The 14,138-nt window shown below is 44.5% G+C and overlaps 2 long non-coding RNA genes across 3 annotated transcripts; both read left to right on the top strand.

Moving 5' to 3' along the window:
* Window positions 1-200: 200 nt before the first annotated feature.
* LOC139622296 (uncharacterized) lies at window positions 201-2,372 on the top strand. Of its 2 annotated transcripts, XR_011691194.1 has the most exons (4): window positions 242-256; window positions 1,067-1,390; window positions 1,472-1,548; window positions 1,630-2,372. It is a non-coding gene; the product is annotated as an uncharacterized lncRNA (long non-coding RNA). The 2 variants fall into 2 exon arrangements; XR_011691193.1 differs by having other exon boundaries at window positions 201-1,390.
* Window positions 2,373-11,236: 8,864 nt separating this feature from the next.
* LOC139622295 (uncharacterized) lies at window positions 11,237-12,472 on the top strand. Its single transcript, XR_011691192.1, has 3 exons — window positions 11,237-11,500; window positions 11,582-11,658; window positions 11,740-12,472. It is a non-coding gene; the product is annotated as an uncharacterized lncRNA (long non-coding RNA).
* The last annotated feature ends 1,666 nt before the right edge of the window (window positions 12,473-14,138 follow it).

The following is a 14,138-nucleotide window of genomic DNA, read 5'->3' as shown; positions in this document are numbered from 1 at the left end:
TGTCATCATGTTTTTCTCTCCATCCTGTGCCCCCGCCATCACCGTGTTCACCCCTCGCACCGGTTCAGACTCAGCGAGCGCACCTTGAGTGACGTCATCCAGTGCGCCGTGTGTTGCAGAGGTCAGAGAGATTGTCTCGGCCACGGACACAGCCACGTTCGAAAGTTGGGGACCAATTGGTAAGTTATTTACCGAGTCTTCCTCACAAACCAGTTCAAAATTTATTTTGGGGATATTGTCTTGATTTGTGTTATTAGTGTGGCGGAGAAGTTCCGGGAGTACTTGTTGGGGCACAAATGTGTCGTGTACACAGACAACAACCCATTGAGTCACCTTCAGTCCGCCAAACTGGGAGCTGCAGAGCATAGGTGGGCTGCTGAGCTTGCTGTCTTCGATCTTGAAATCAAATATCGTTCTGGGCGCAGCAACCGGAACGCAGACGCACTGTCACGACAGTATGTGCCTGTTCCCCATGTTGCTCCTCCGTTTTTGCCTGGGACCATGGTCCCCAGCAGCATTCAGCAAAGTGCACAACCAGGTCCTGTCGTGTCTGCTATTCAGTCTTTGATCTCCATTCTTCCATCCCACTCTGCATCTGATCTCCACCATATGCAGGAGGATGATCCTTTGCTGAGGGAAGTGTTGTTTTTTTGGAATCGTGGGTCCCCTCCCACCTCAGTTGAGAGGCGGCAGCTTTCCCAGCCAGCAATTGTACTTTTGCGCCAATGGGACCGGCTGGTCAAGGAAGATGGCGTGCTCTTCCGTCGGGTCTTTCGTCCTGACGGTGGCGAAGAGTTTCTTCAACTGGTCTTGCCTGCTGTCCTCAAGCAGGAAACGCTGCATCAGCTCCATCAGGAGCATGGTCACCAGGGCATAGAGAGGACCACTGAGTTGGTCCGGCAGCGTTGTTACTGGCCAGGGATGTCTTCGGATGTCAAAAACTGGGTCTGCTGCTGCTGACCGACCTAGAGACCCCGTGTCTAATTCTCAAACAGCTGTGTTTAGACCGTGGTGTTGACTAAAATTTTGTCCATCGTCGGGTCGACGATTCAAAAGGTGGGGGTAGATGTGGCCGGAGCACGGCTTACTCCTCCTCACAGTGGGGCGCTGTGTCACCCTGTGGCACTGATTTGTGGGCAGGGAGCGCACCTTTATATATAGGGGCCTGGGTACACCTGGCGCACTCTCTCTCTTCCTGTTCCGCTCGTCCGTGGTGGTGGCTGTAGCCTGGAGTGGCGTGGTGAAGCCGTGTGGCGTGCTGGCACCAGAGCGTCTTCAGCGTTTTGCCATAATAACGCACGCTCTGCCCTTCAGCGCAGTGCAGCGTGCCCAGCATCGGTGCGTCTTTGGCGTGTCGCCAGAACGACGCACGCTCTCCTTCGGCGCACGGGTAAGGGGCATTGGCGCACACTGCTGCTTTCTCTCCCACTCACGTGTTGACTGTTTGGTGATATGGCTGTTTCTGCTACAGTGTGGCGGACTGCTGGAGTCACGGGGCTAGGCTGCCCTGCTGGGGGCCGGTCGGCGTTGTGGCGCGGTCTCCACGTGGTAAGTCGGCGTCGTCCGCCTCTCGTTTCAGCCTGTTATGCTGCTCCCGACTGATTGTTTTGTCCTGCTCTGTTGTCCTAGACCTCTCGGCGCTCTGTAATGCCCTGCTGGTGAGGCCCAGAAACTATTAAAGCCACCATTTCCTGGACCCACTGCTGTTTTGGCTGCGTTGGTTCATCCTGACTGTTTTGGCTCACTGAAGCCGTTTTGACTCCTCAGCTCTTCTGAGCTGTGGGGAAGTGACGTACTAAGGCTCTCTGCAGAGTTTGTGTCAGGGCCTATTGCTATTTTTAAGGATTCTGTTTAGTTCATTAATCAACCTTGAAAAGATTTATTTTGTATTCATTTGTTTAATTTGTTGAACATTATTGACTGTTTGTTTGTTGTTTAAGGAACATTATTTACCTTTGTTTGATGGTTTGTTTCGTTGTTTTTAATTACTTAAAGTAGTGTGTGTGTGTGTGTGTGTGTGTGTGTGTGTGTGTGTGTGTAAGAGTGTTAGATAGCAATTAAGGGCCATATTAACTGGGAGGCCAGTTTTATAACTTGCTTTCTTGTCTTTGTGGACAGGTGCGGAGGGCCAGGCGGCGACCCAATTCCTGGTGGTGGTATTTTCTTCACGAACCCCTTGCGGGTGTGTGTGTTTGCAGTGTCACGGGTGCTTTTGGTTAGTTATTCCTCCCCCTTGATTTGATTTTGGGCCGCCGTAGCCTCCACAGCCCTGTTCATTCTGCTCTGTGGCCCCAGTACGTAATTACGAGCCAGTATTGTTCAAGTGATATTTTAATTGGTTGTAAAATAAACTATTTTTCTACTTTTCTAAATACGTCTCTGCCCGTGGTATACGCACCTGTGTAGACCTGTGTATAGTAAATTTAACCATCTAACATCTATCCATCTCAAACTATCTCCTGGGGCGAAACTCCCCAGGTGGCGTTGTCGGTACACCCTTTCCCACCCCTCCACTCGCCACATTAGGATATTGCTCTGTGATCTCGTTTGGTGGGGGTGTTTTCTCCGTTACAGGCTGTGAAGCAAGTAACGGTGCGTCAGCGTGGCACGGATACACTTGGGCCGTTGTTTGTCTGTGCGCCTGGCGTGGTACCGTCGGCTCCTGGGCAGGAGGGGGCGCAGGAGCTAGAATGGTGTGCGGCTCCTTAGCCGTAGTGGCGGAGCTCCCCCCCGTGTTTGGTTCGGCCTGGCTCGGCTCAGATGGACCAGGGAGCCCCAAGTTTCCCGGTTGCGCTGCTTCTTAGGACGGTAATTAATACTTTATTTCAAAAAAGAGGAAATATGTCCTTTATTTTTTGGAACACCTTGTAATAATTGACTATTTCTTTAATCCCATCTATAGGAGAAGTGCTGACTGACCTGGCTATGGCAGGGTTAGGTTAGGGGACAATGCTCTTTTAAAATAAGATAAATAAAGTTTTCTTTAAAAAAAATTAGAGAGCAGCTCTGGCAACAGGTATCTGCAACGTCATTTTCATATTTACTTCTCCTTAAGGGTTCTTATAACTCCTATAATAATAAAATGAAACAGAGACAAAATTAAAATGACAATATATGAAAAATTAAAAACAAATACATTAGGGTTAAAAAAGAACCTTTGTTTCCTGAAAAAAATTGTAGAGAAAAGGGGGAGAGCCAAATAAAGGGTTAAAAACATAATAAAAAATCACTTAAAGTGGGTGTATCAGGGTTACAACCTCACAGGGTTGAGAGATCTTAGGGTTAGGCACCCACCCCTGTATGGTTGAGGTTAGGGGAGGGGCCATGTACAGGTTAAAATTAATAAATAAATAAACAAAAAAGACGGTTGATGTTAGGCACCCTCCCTTAGATGGTTATGTTTAGGAAGAGGTTCTGGAAAATAATAGAAAAAAAAAAAAAAAAAGGTTGGGTTATTGTACAGAAGTGATTGGTGCATATCACCAGGGTAAATTAAACCACGCCAATGAACACAATACCCAATTAATATGTAGCTTACATAAGGAGAGATGTTTTGTGAATTTATGAGGGAGAGAATGGATAAGAACAATGAATTGGTATTTATTAATAAGTTGTTGCTTTTAAAACATATTATATAGCTCTAGTTCCTAAGTTATTTTTATAGTTTTTTAAAATTCTTTTTATAAAAACGAGATATCTTAAACCATCTTTTACTATAAAATTCATATGAAAAATATAATGTGTAAAAGAGAGTTTGTTTTTATAATTAATAAATAGTAGTTTTTAAAGAGGTTATTTATAATGTTTTAGTAAAAAGCATTAGTTTCTAAAGACTTTTCATAAAAAGAAACTTAACTTATTGTTTTTCATTAAGTCCTTTTGGATTGATAGTTTCCAATGTGTTTATCCATTCTCTTTCTTTTCTTTTTCTGAAGGATCTCGACCAGTTGTTGTTATTTTCTAGTCCCAGAAAGATGTAATTGTTGGGACCATGATTTCTGAGATGATTATAAAGAATAGTAGAGTTTTCTGTTTTATTGAGTTGATATGTATGCTGATAGATCCTGGTTTTTAAGCTGTTGCCTGTCTCTCCTATGTATATTTTTTTAACAGATGGTGCACTGGATCGCATAAACTACATTTCTGACGTCTTCCTTGAAGCTCTGTCTGATGGGAGCACCTTTGTCAGAGAATGTGTTTTCTATAAAGAGTTTGTTTATAAATTTGGGGTTGTTTGAGCGTGGTTTTTCTTGTTTTCCCATTGCCGTGTGTACCAGAATGTCCTTCAGATTCTTGTTTCTCCTGTAGGCAGTGATCATCTTAAAATCTCCCAGTTCCTGGATTTGGTTTTGTGCCTGTTGAAAATGGGTTTTCAAAACAGAGTTTAGTTGTGCCACATGAGGTGAGTAAGTAATTACAAAAGGTATGAGCGAGCGGCATGTTATTTTTCCTGCCAGTGTATTCCCCGGATGATTCAAACAGTCTCTTCACCTCACTCTTAATGGCTCTGAGAAACCTGGCTGAATAACCTCTCGGCCTCAGAGCTGCAAATAGAGTATTGGTGGCAGTCTCTACATCCTGTTTATGGGTGCAGATTCTGTGAAATCTGATGAGTTGTGATTTTATGAGACCTTTATATGTATGACGGGGATGAAAGCTGGTCTTATGGAGCAAAGCATGCCTGTCTGTATCCTTAAAGTATACTCTGGTGGCTATGCCTTTTGTACTCTGATTAACATTACAGAAGAAGGCTTGTGTATCTAGGAATTCCACTTGGTGTGGTTGGATGTTGTGCTTAAGGGAGATTTTAGGATGGTGGCTGTTTAAAATTGCCATAAAATCATTCAAATCTGCCAACGAATGTGGCCATATTCCAAAAATATCATCCAGATATCTTAAATAGAGAGCTGGTGTTTTACTGCATTTTTGGAACACAGACCTCTCCCAATCTGCCATATAGATGTCCGCATACGCAGGTGAGTATTTACGGCCCATGGCGCATCCAGAGACCTGCAGGAAATACTTGCCATTGAATTCAAAATCATTCCTTTCTAATGTAAGTTTTAACAGGTCCAGGATGAAGTCATCGGGACGAGAGGGATCAAGATTCCTGTTAAAACATTCAGACACCGCTTTCAGGCCCAGTGTTGTATCTATGTTAGTACACAAGGAGTCCACATCAATGGAAAAAATATACGCATTAACACATGTTCGTATATTTTTCAATTTATTTACAAAATGATATGTATCCTTGACATAACTCGGATGTTGCTGTGACAGTGGGTTCAGGAAGAAATCGATATACTCCGTGATGTTGTATGTCTCCGAGCCACAGTGGCTGACAATGGGTCTGCCACTGGGGATGACATTTGGAACTGGCCACGACGCAGAAGGTTTGTGGATTTTAGGCAGCAGGTAGAATAGGCGTGGGCGAGGATTATCAGGGCCCATAAGGTAAGTTTTTTGTTTATTGTTTATGAATTTGTTTCTATATAACTGTTCTACTTTCTCTCTGACAATGGTCTGGGTTTCTGGCTGGAGTAAATATTGCAGTGGTTTGTAATAATGAGTGTCACTGAGTTGTCTGTCTGCTTCCTGTAAATAGTGAATTTTATCCTGTATACAGATTTGGCCTCCTTTGTCTGCGCCTTTAATGATGATGTCCGGGTTATTGGCGAGACTGGCGAGCGCTCCTCTCTCCGCCTGGCTGATGTTTTGCCTGCTGGAATGGCGCGGCTTGAACTGGCGGAAAGCTGCTATGTCCTCCTTGATGAGGTTCTGAATCGGAGATGACACTGCCTCCAATTTCGGTTCCCAGTGTGATAATGTAATAAAAGGTACGGCTTCCTGTTGTTTATTGTAATCAAAATAGTCTAATAATTTGAAACGGCGGTGATACAGGTGGAGGTCTTTGCGTATTTCTAGTGGAGTTGGTGGTTTGGGCGTAGGTATGAAAGTCAGTCCTTTTTCCAGTATTTCAATTTCTGCTCTATTTAGGGAGAAAGACTGGCTTAAGTTGACTATATTTGATGAAGAGGGGAGTGCATTGGCAGCATGTTTAACTTAGACAGCCAGTGTTTGAGGATCTTATCTGCCGTCTCCTTTGTCCAATGAATTGGATCATTGGGGTTAACTGTAAAATCTGGTCTGTCAATGCGGGTTAAGAAGTTATATTTCAGCCTGATTTTTTGGTTCATTTCAGAAATTAATACCTGTTGGTTTTCTGGTATTTTGTTAGAGTAATGAATGATGGGGACGTGGATGATGGCCATCGGGAAAGCCGTTGTTGTCACGGCAACCAGCTGTTGCAGTTGTTTGCACGAGGTGGGTGTGGTTTGTTCCCTCAGGCAGTTATTGAGTCCGACTGACAGAATAACATGCTCCACCTGTGGTTGGATACTCAGTTTTTTGAGCAGGTGTGTCACGTGTGAGCAGGTGGCACCGGGATAGCTGTCCACTTGGACCCGCTCGTCGGTGAAGACTGGGATTCTGGCCAGATTGGAGTCGCCAATTATTAAAATTGGTTTTCTGACCGTCAATCGCCAGTCCTGATTTTTGTAGATGGTATGCTGGTGGACTGTCGGCTCTGTGCGCTCCGGTCTGGCTCGTGTGCGAGCGGCGGTACGCTGGGGTTTGGGCACCGGGCTGGAGTCAGACTGAGGAGTATTAGTGTCATTTTGACTTTCAGTTGTGTCCTCTGTCATCATGTTTTTCTCTCCATCCTGTGCCCCCGCCATCACCGTGTTCACCCCTCGCACCGGTTCAGACTCAGCGAGCGCACCTTGAGTGACGTCATCCAGTGCGCCGTGTGTTGCAGAGGTCAGAGAGATTGTCTCGGCCACGGACACAGCCACGTTCGAAAGTTGGGGACCAATTGGTAAGTTATTTACCGAGTCTTCCTCACAAACCAGTTCAAAATTTATTTTGGGGATATTGTCTTGATTTGTGTTATTAGTGTGGCGGAGAAGTTCCGGGAGTACTTGTTGGGGCACAAATGTGTCGTGTACACAGACAACAACCCATTGAGTCACCTTCAGTCCGCCAAACTGGGAGCTGCAGAGCATAGGTGGGCTGCTGAGCTTGCTGTCTTCGATCTTGAAATCAAATATCGTTCTGGGCGCAGCAACCGGAACGCAGACGCACTGTCACGACAGTATGTGCCTGTTCCCCATGTTGCTCCTCCGTTTTTGCCTGGGACCATGGTCCCCAGCAGCATTCAGCAAAGTGCACAACCAGGTCCTGTCGTGTCTGCTATTCAGTCTTTGATCTCCATTCTTCCATCCCACTCTGCATCTGATCTCCACCATATGCAGGAGGATGATCCTTTGCTGAGGGAAGTGTTGTTTTTTTGGAATCGTGGGTCCCCTCCCACCTCAGTTGAGAGGCGGCAGCTTTCCCAGCCAGCAATTGTACTTTTGCGCCAATGGGACCGGCTGGTCAAGGAAGATGGCGTGCTCTTCCGTCGGGTCTTTCGTCCTGACGGTGGCGAAGAGTTTCTTCAACTGGTCTTGCCTGCTGTCTTCAAGCAGGAAACGCTGCATCAGCTCCATCAGGAGCATGGTCACCAGGGCATAGAGAGGACCACTGAGTTGGTCCGGCAGCGTTGTTACTGGCCAGGGATGTCTTCGGATGTCAAAAACTGGGTCTGCTGCTGCTGACCGACCTAGAGACCCCGTGTCTAATTCTCAAACAGCTGGCTGCAGCAGGATGAATATGTTAGTTTAAATGAATCAACACCCCCCACTCATGTTAACGTTCATATCCCTCGAAGCACAGGCCGAGGAGGAGGGGTGGCAGCCATCTATCACTCCAATTTATTACTGAATCCCAAGCATAAGGTTAATCATAATTCGTTTGAAAGCCTTATTCTTAGTCTGTCTCACCCAAACCGGAAGACACAAAAACCAGTCCTACTAGTTACTGTATATCGTCCTCCTGCTCCTTACTCTGAGTTCTTATCTGAGTTCTCAGACTTTTTATCTGAGTTAGCTCTTAGCACAGATAAAGTCATCATAGTGGGTGATTTTAACATTCATGTAGATGTTGAAAGTGACAGCCTGAGTCATGCATTTAATTCATTATTAGACTCAATTGGCTTCTCTCAGCATGTTAATGAACCCACTCACTCTTTTAATCATACCCTTGATCTGGTTCTGACTTATGGGATTGACATTGAATACCTAACAGTTTCTCCCAGAAACCCTCATTTATCTGACCATTCTCTGTTAACATTTGAGTTTTCAGTCATGGACTACACAGCATCTGGGGAAAAAATCTATTACAGCAGGTGTCTCTCTGACAATACCATTAGCAAATTTAAAGAAAGGATCCCATCAGTACTTAGCCCACTGCCATGTATCAATGCAGTAGGGAACAGCTCTCTTAACTTCACAGCCACACAGGTTGTTGATTTGTTGATAGTACTGTAGCCTCACTGCGTGCAACTCTAGATACTGTGGCCCCTCTGAGGAAGAAGGTAGTGAGTCAGAGAAGGCTAGCTCCATGGTACAACTCAGAAACACGAGCTTTAAAGCAAAATTCAAGGAAGCTAGAAAGAAGGTGGCGTTCTACTAACCTGGATGAATCTTTAAAGGCTTGGAAAGACAGCCTGTTGGCGTATAAAAAAAGCCTCCGTAAAGCCAGAACATCCTATTATTCATCATTGATAGAAGAAAACAAGAACAATCCCAAGTTTCTGTTCAGCACTGTAGCCAGGCTGACAGACAGCCACAGCTCTGTTGACCCATCTATACCTTTAGCCCTCAGTTGTAATGACTTCATGAGCTTCTTTACAGATAAAATTGTCTCTGTTAGAGAAAAAATTCACCATCTCCTCCCCACAGCTGGTTCAGATGTATTGTCCAGTTCAGCAGCCTCAGAGTCAACTGTAACTGGCTTATATTTTGACTGTTTCTCTCCTGTACATCTCCCTGAGCTCACTTCAACAGTTTATTTATCTAAACCATCATCCTGTCTTCTAGACCCTGTTCCAACAAGGTTGTTCAAAGAGGTTTTTCCTTTACTTGACACCTCTATATTAAGTCTGATTAACTTATCTTTATCAACTGGTTATGTACCGCAGGCTTTTAAAGTTGCAGTAATTAAACCTCTACTTAAAAAGCCTACTCTTGATCCTGACGTTTTAGCCAATTATAGACCTATATCCAACCTCCCCTTTATCTCCAAAATCCTTGAGAGGGTCGTTGCAAACCAGTTATGTGATTACTTGCACAGGAATGGTTTGTTTGAAGACTTTCAGTCAGGTTTTAGAGTCCATCATAGCACAGAAACAGCTCTGGTTAAGGTTACCAATGATCTCCTCATAGCCTCAGACAATGGACTTGTCTCTATACTTGTCCTACTAGATCTTAGTGCCGCATTTGACACCATCGATCATAAGATTTTATTACAGAGACTAGAACATATGGTCGGCATCAAAGGAACCGCACTAAGCTGGTTTAAGTCATATCTGTCAGATAGACTCCAGTTTGTTCATGTTAACAATGACTCCTCTATCATCACAGAAGTCAGTCATGGAGTTCCACAAGGTTCTGTGCTAGGACCAATGCTCTTCAGTCTATATATGCTTCCTCTGGGAAACATTATTAGGAGGCACCAGATGAATTTCCATTGTTACGCAGATGACACCCAGCTGTACTTATCCATGAAGCCAGGTGAGACTAACCAGGTAGCCAAGCTTCAGGTCTGTCTTAAGGACATAAAAATCTGGATGACCAGTAATTTCTTACTCTTAAATTCAGACAAAACTGAAGTTATTGTAATTGGCCCAAAACACCTCAGAGATACACTATGTGATAATATACTGACTCTGGATGACATCACCTTGGCCTCCAGTGCTACAGTCAGAAACCTTGGTGTCATTTTTGACCAGGACTTGTCCTTTACTTCACATATAAAGCAAGTCTCTAGGACAGCCTTCTTCCACCTGCGCAATATTGCTAAAATCAGACCCATTCTGTGTCTAAAGGATGCTGAAAAACTAGTTCATGCATTTGTTACCTCAAGACTGGACTACTGTAACTCTTTATTGTCAGGATGTCCCAAAAATTCAGTAAAAAGCCTCCAATTGATCCAGAATGCGGCAGCACGAGTACTGACAGGAACGAGGAAACGAGATCACGTCTCTCCTGTGTTAGCCTCTCTGCATTGGCTCCCTGTAAAATCCAGAATCGAATTTAAAATCCTCCTCCTCACCTACAAAGCCATTAATGGTCAGGCACCATCGTACCTTGGAGAGCTTATAGTTCCCTATTTTCCCAATAGGACACTTCGCTCTCTAAATGCAGGTCAACTTGTGGTTCCCAGAGTTTGTAAGAGTAGAATGGGGGGCAGAGCCTTCAGCTATCAGGCTCCTCTCCTGTGGAACCAGCTCCCAGTGTGGGTTCGGGAGGCAGACACCCTCTCTACCTTTAAGATCAGGCTTAAAACTGTCCTGTTTAGTAAAGCTTATAGTTAGGGCTGGCTCGGGTATGTCCTGACCCATCCCTTAGCTATGCTGCTATAGAGCTAAACTGCTGGGGGATTCCCATGATTCACTGGGCGCTCTCTCCCTATTTCTGTCTCTCTCCCCCGCTCTCTCTCAATGACTTCATGCCATTAACTTTGTTTTTTTTTTTTTTTTTTTTTCTCTCCCGTAGTTTTGTGCTTCTCCTCTCTCTCCCTCTCTCTGTCCTCATTCTGCAGGTATCTCTGCCTCGGGAACAGCAGGATCCAGATCCACCACGACTCATCTTTACTATTACTATTACCTGTCTTTATTATTAATAACGCCATTACCGACACAGCTGTTCCTGGTCTCTCTCTCTTCTCTCCCCTCTCCTCCCCCTCCCCCTCTTTCTATCTTCCCCTAAACCCAACCGGTCGAGGCAGACGGCCGCCCACCCTGAGCCCGGTTCTGTTGGAGGTTTCTTCCTGTTAAAAGGGAGTTTTTCCTCCCCCCTGTCGCCAAGCGCTTGCTCGTTGTGGGAACTGTTGGGTTTTTCTCTGTAACAAAGTAAGGTCTTGACCTTACCCTGTAAAGTGCCTTGAGATAATGTATATTATGATTTGGCGCTATACAAATAAAATTGAATTGAATTGAATTGAATTGTTTAGACCGTGGTGTTGACTAAAATTTTGTCCATCGTCGGGTCGACGATTCAAAAGGTGGGGGTAGATGTGGCCGGAGCACGGCTTACTCCTCCTCACAGTGGGGCGCTGTGTCACCCTGTGGCACTGATTTGTGGGCAGGGAGCGCACCTTTATATATAGGGGCCTGGGTACACCTGGCGCACTCTCTCTCTTCCTGTTCCGCTCGTCCGTGGTGGTGGCTGTAGCCTGGAGTGGCGTGGTGAAGCCGTGTGGCGTGCTGGCACCAGAGCGTCTTCAGCGTTTTGCCATAATAACGCACGCTCTGCCCTTCAGCGCAGTGCAGCGTGCCCAGCATCGGTGCGTCTTTGGCGTGTCGCCAGAACGACGCACGCTCTCCTTCGGCGCACGGGTAAGGGGCATTGGCGCACACTGCTGCTTTCTCTCCCACTCACGTGTTGACTGTTTGGTGATATGGCTGTTTCTGCTACAGTGTGGCGGACTGCTGGAGTCACGGGGCTAGGCTGCCCTGCTGGGGGCCGGTCGGCGTTGTGGCGCGGTCTCCACGTGGTAAGTCGGCGTCGTCCGCCTCTCGTTTCAGCCTGTTATGCTGCTCCCGACTGATTGTTTTGTCCTGCTCTGTTGTCCTAGACCTCTCGGCGCTCTGTAATGCCCTGCTGGTGAGGCCCAGAAACTATTAAAGCCACCATTTCCTGGACCCACTGCTGTTTTGGCTGCGTTGGTTCATCCTGACTGTTTTGGCTCACTGAAGCCGTTTTGACTCCTCAGCTCTTCTGAGCTGTGGGGAAGTGACGTACTAAGGCTCTCTGCAGAGTTTGTGTCAGGGCCTATTGCTATTTTTAAGGATTCTGTTTAGTTCATTAATCAACCTTGAAAAGATTTATTTTGTATTCATTTGTTTAATTTGTTGAACATTATTGACTGTTTGTTTGTTGTTTAAGGAACATTATTTACCTTTGTTTGATGGTTTGTTTCGTTGTTTTTAATTACTTAAAGTAGTGTGTGTGTGTGTGTGTGTGTGTGTGTGTGTAAGAGTGTTAGATAGCAATTAAGGGCCATATTAACTGGGAGGCCAGTTTTATAACTTGCTTTCTTGTCTTTGTGGACAGGTGCGGAGGGCCAGGCGGCGACCCAATTCCTGGTGGTGGTATTTTCTTCACGAACCCCTTGCGGGTGTGTGTGTTTGCAGTGTCACGGGTGCTTTTGGTTAGTTATTCCTCCCCCTTGATTTGATTTTGGGCCGCCGTAGCCTCCACAGCCCTGTTCATTCTGCTCTGTGGCCCCAGTACGTAATTACGAGCCAGTATTGTTCAAGTGATATTTTAATTGGTTGTAAAATAAACTATTTTTCTACTTTTCTAAATACGTCTCTGCCCGTGGTATACGCACCTGTGTAGACCTGTGTATAGTAAATTTAACCATCTAACATCTATCCATCTCAAACTATCTCCTGGGGCGAAACTCCCCAGGTGGCGTTGTCGGTACACCCTTTCCCACCCCTCCACTCGCCACATTAGGATATTGCTCTGTGATCTCGTTTGGTGGGGGTGTTTTCTCCGTTACAGGCTGTGAAGCAAGTAACGGTGCGTCAGCGTGGCACGGATACACTTGGGCCGTTGTTTGTCTGTGCGCCTGGCGTGGTACCGTCGGCTCCTGGGCAGGAGGGGGCGCAGGAGCTAGAATGGTGTGCGGCTCCTTAGCCGTAGTGGCGGACCTCCCCCTCGTGTTTGGTTCGGCCTGGCTCGGCTCAGATGGACCAGGGAGCCCCAAGTTTCCCGGTTGCGCTGCTTCTTAGGACGGTAATTAATACTTTATTTCAAAAAAGAGGAAATATGTCCTTTATTTTTTGGAACACCTTGTAATAATTGACTATTTCTTTAATCCCATCTATAGGAGAAGTGCTGACTGACCTGGCTCTGGCAGGGTTAGGTTAGGGGACAATGCTCTTTTAAAATAAGATAAATAAAGTTTTCTTTAAAAAAAATTAGAGAGCAGCTCTGGCAACAGGTATCTGCAACGTCATTTTCATATTTACTTCTCCTTAAGGGTTCTTATAACTCCTATAATAATAAAATGAAACAGAGACAAAATTAAAATGACAATATATGAAAAATTAAAAACAAATACATTAGGGTTAAAAAAGAACCTTTGTTTCCTGAAAAAAATTGTAGAGAAAAGGGGGAGAGCCAAATAAAGGGTTAAAAACATAATAAAAAATCACTTAAAGTGGGTGTATCAGGGTTACAACCTCACAGGGTTGAGAGATCTTAGGGTTAGGCACCCACCCCTGTATGGTTGAGGTTAGGGGAGGGGCCATGTACAGGTTAAAATTAATAAATAAATAAACAAAAAAGACGGTTGATGTTAGGCACCCTCCCTTAGATGGTTATGTTTAGGAAGAGGTTCTGGAAAATAATAGAAAAAAAAAAAAAAAAAAAAGGTTGGGTTATTGTACAGAAGTGATTGGTGCATATCACCAGGGTAAATTAAACCACGCCAATGAACACAATACCCAATTAATATGTAGCTTACATAAGGAGAGATGTTTTGTGAATTTATGAGGGAGAGAATGGATAAGAACAATGAATTGGTATTTATTAATAAGTTGTTGCTTTTAAAACATATTATATAGCTCTAGTTCCTAAGTTATTTTTATAGTTTTTTAAAATTCTTTTTATAAAAACGAGATATCTTAAACCATCTTTTACTATAAAATTCATATGAAAAATATAATGTGTAAAAGAGAGTTTGTTTTTATAATTAATAAATAGTAGTTTTTAAAGAGGTTATTTATAATGTTTTAGTAAAAAGCATTAGTTTCTAAAGACTTTTCATAAAAAGAAACTTAACTTATTGTTTTTCATTAAGTCCTTTTGGATTTATAGTTTCCAATGTGTTTATCCATTCTCTTTCTTTTCTTTTTCTGAAGGATCTCGACCAGTTGTTGTTATTTTCTAGTCCCAGAAAGATGTAATTGTTGGGACCATGATTTCTGAGATGATTATAAAGAATAGTAGAGTTTTCTGTTT

The sequence above is a fragment of the Trachinotus anak genome, unplaced genomic scaffold (assembly GCF_046630095.1).
Source record: "Trachinotus anak isolate AG129_WGS33_773 ecotype Australia unplaced genomic scaffold, CSIRO_AGI_Tana_v1 ptg000006l, whole genome shotgun sequence".
NCBI classification, from domain to species: Eukaryota; Metazoa; Chordata; class Actinopteri; order Carangiformes; family Carangidae; genus Trachinotus; species Trachinotus anak.
The sequence above is the reverse complement of the archived record's forward strand: the minus strand, read 5'-3'. Positions and strand labels throughout refer to the sequence as shown.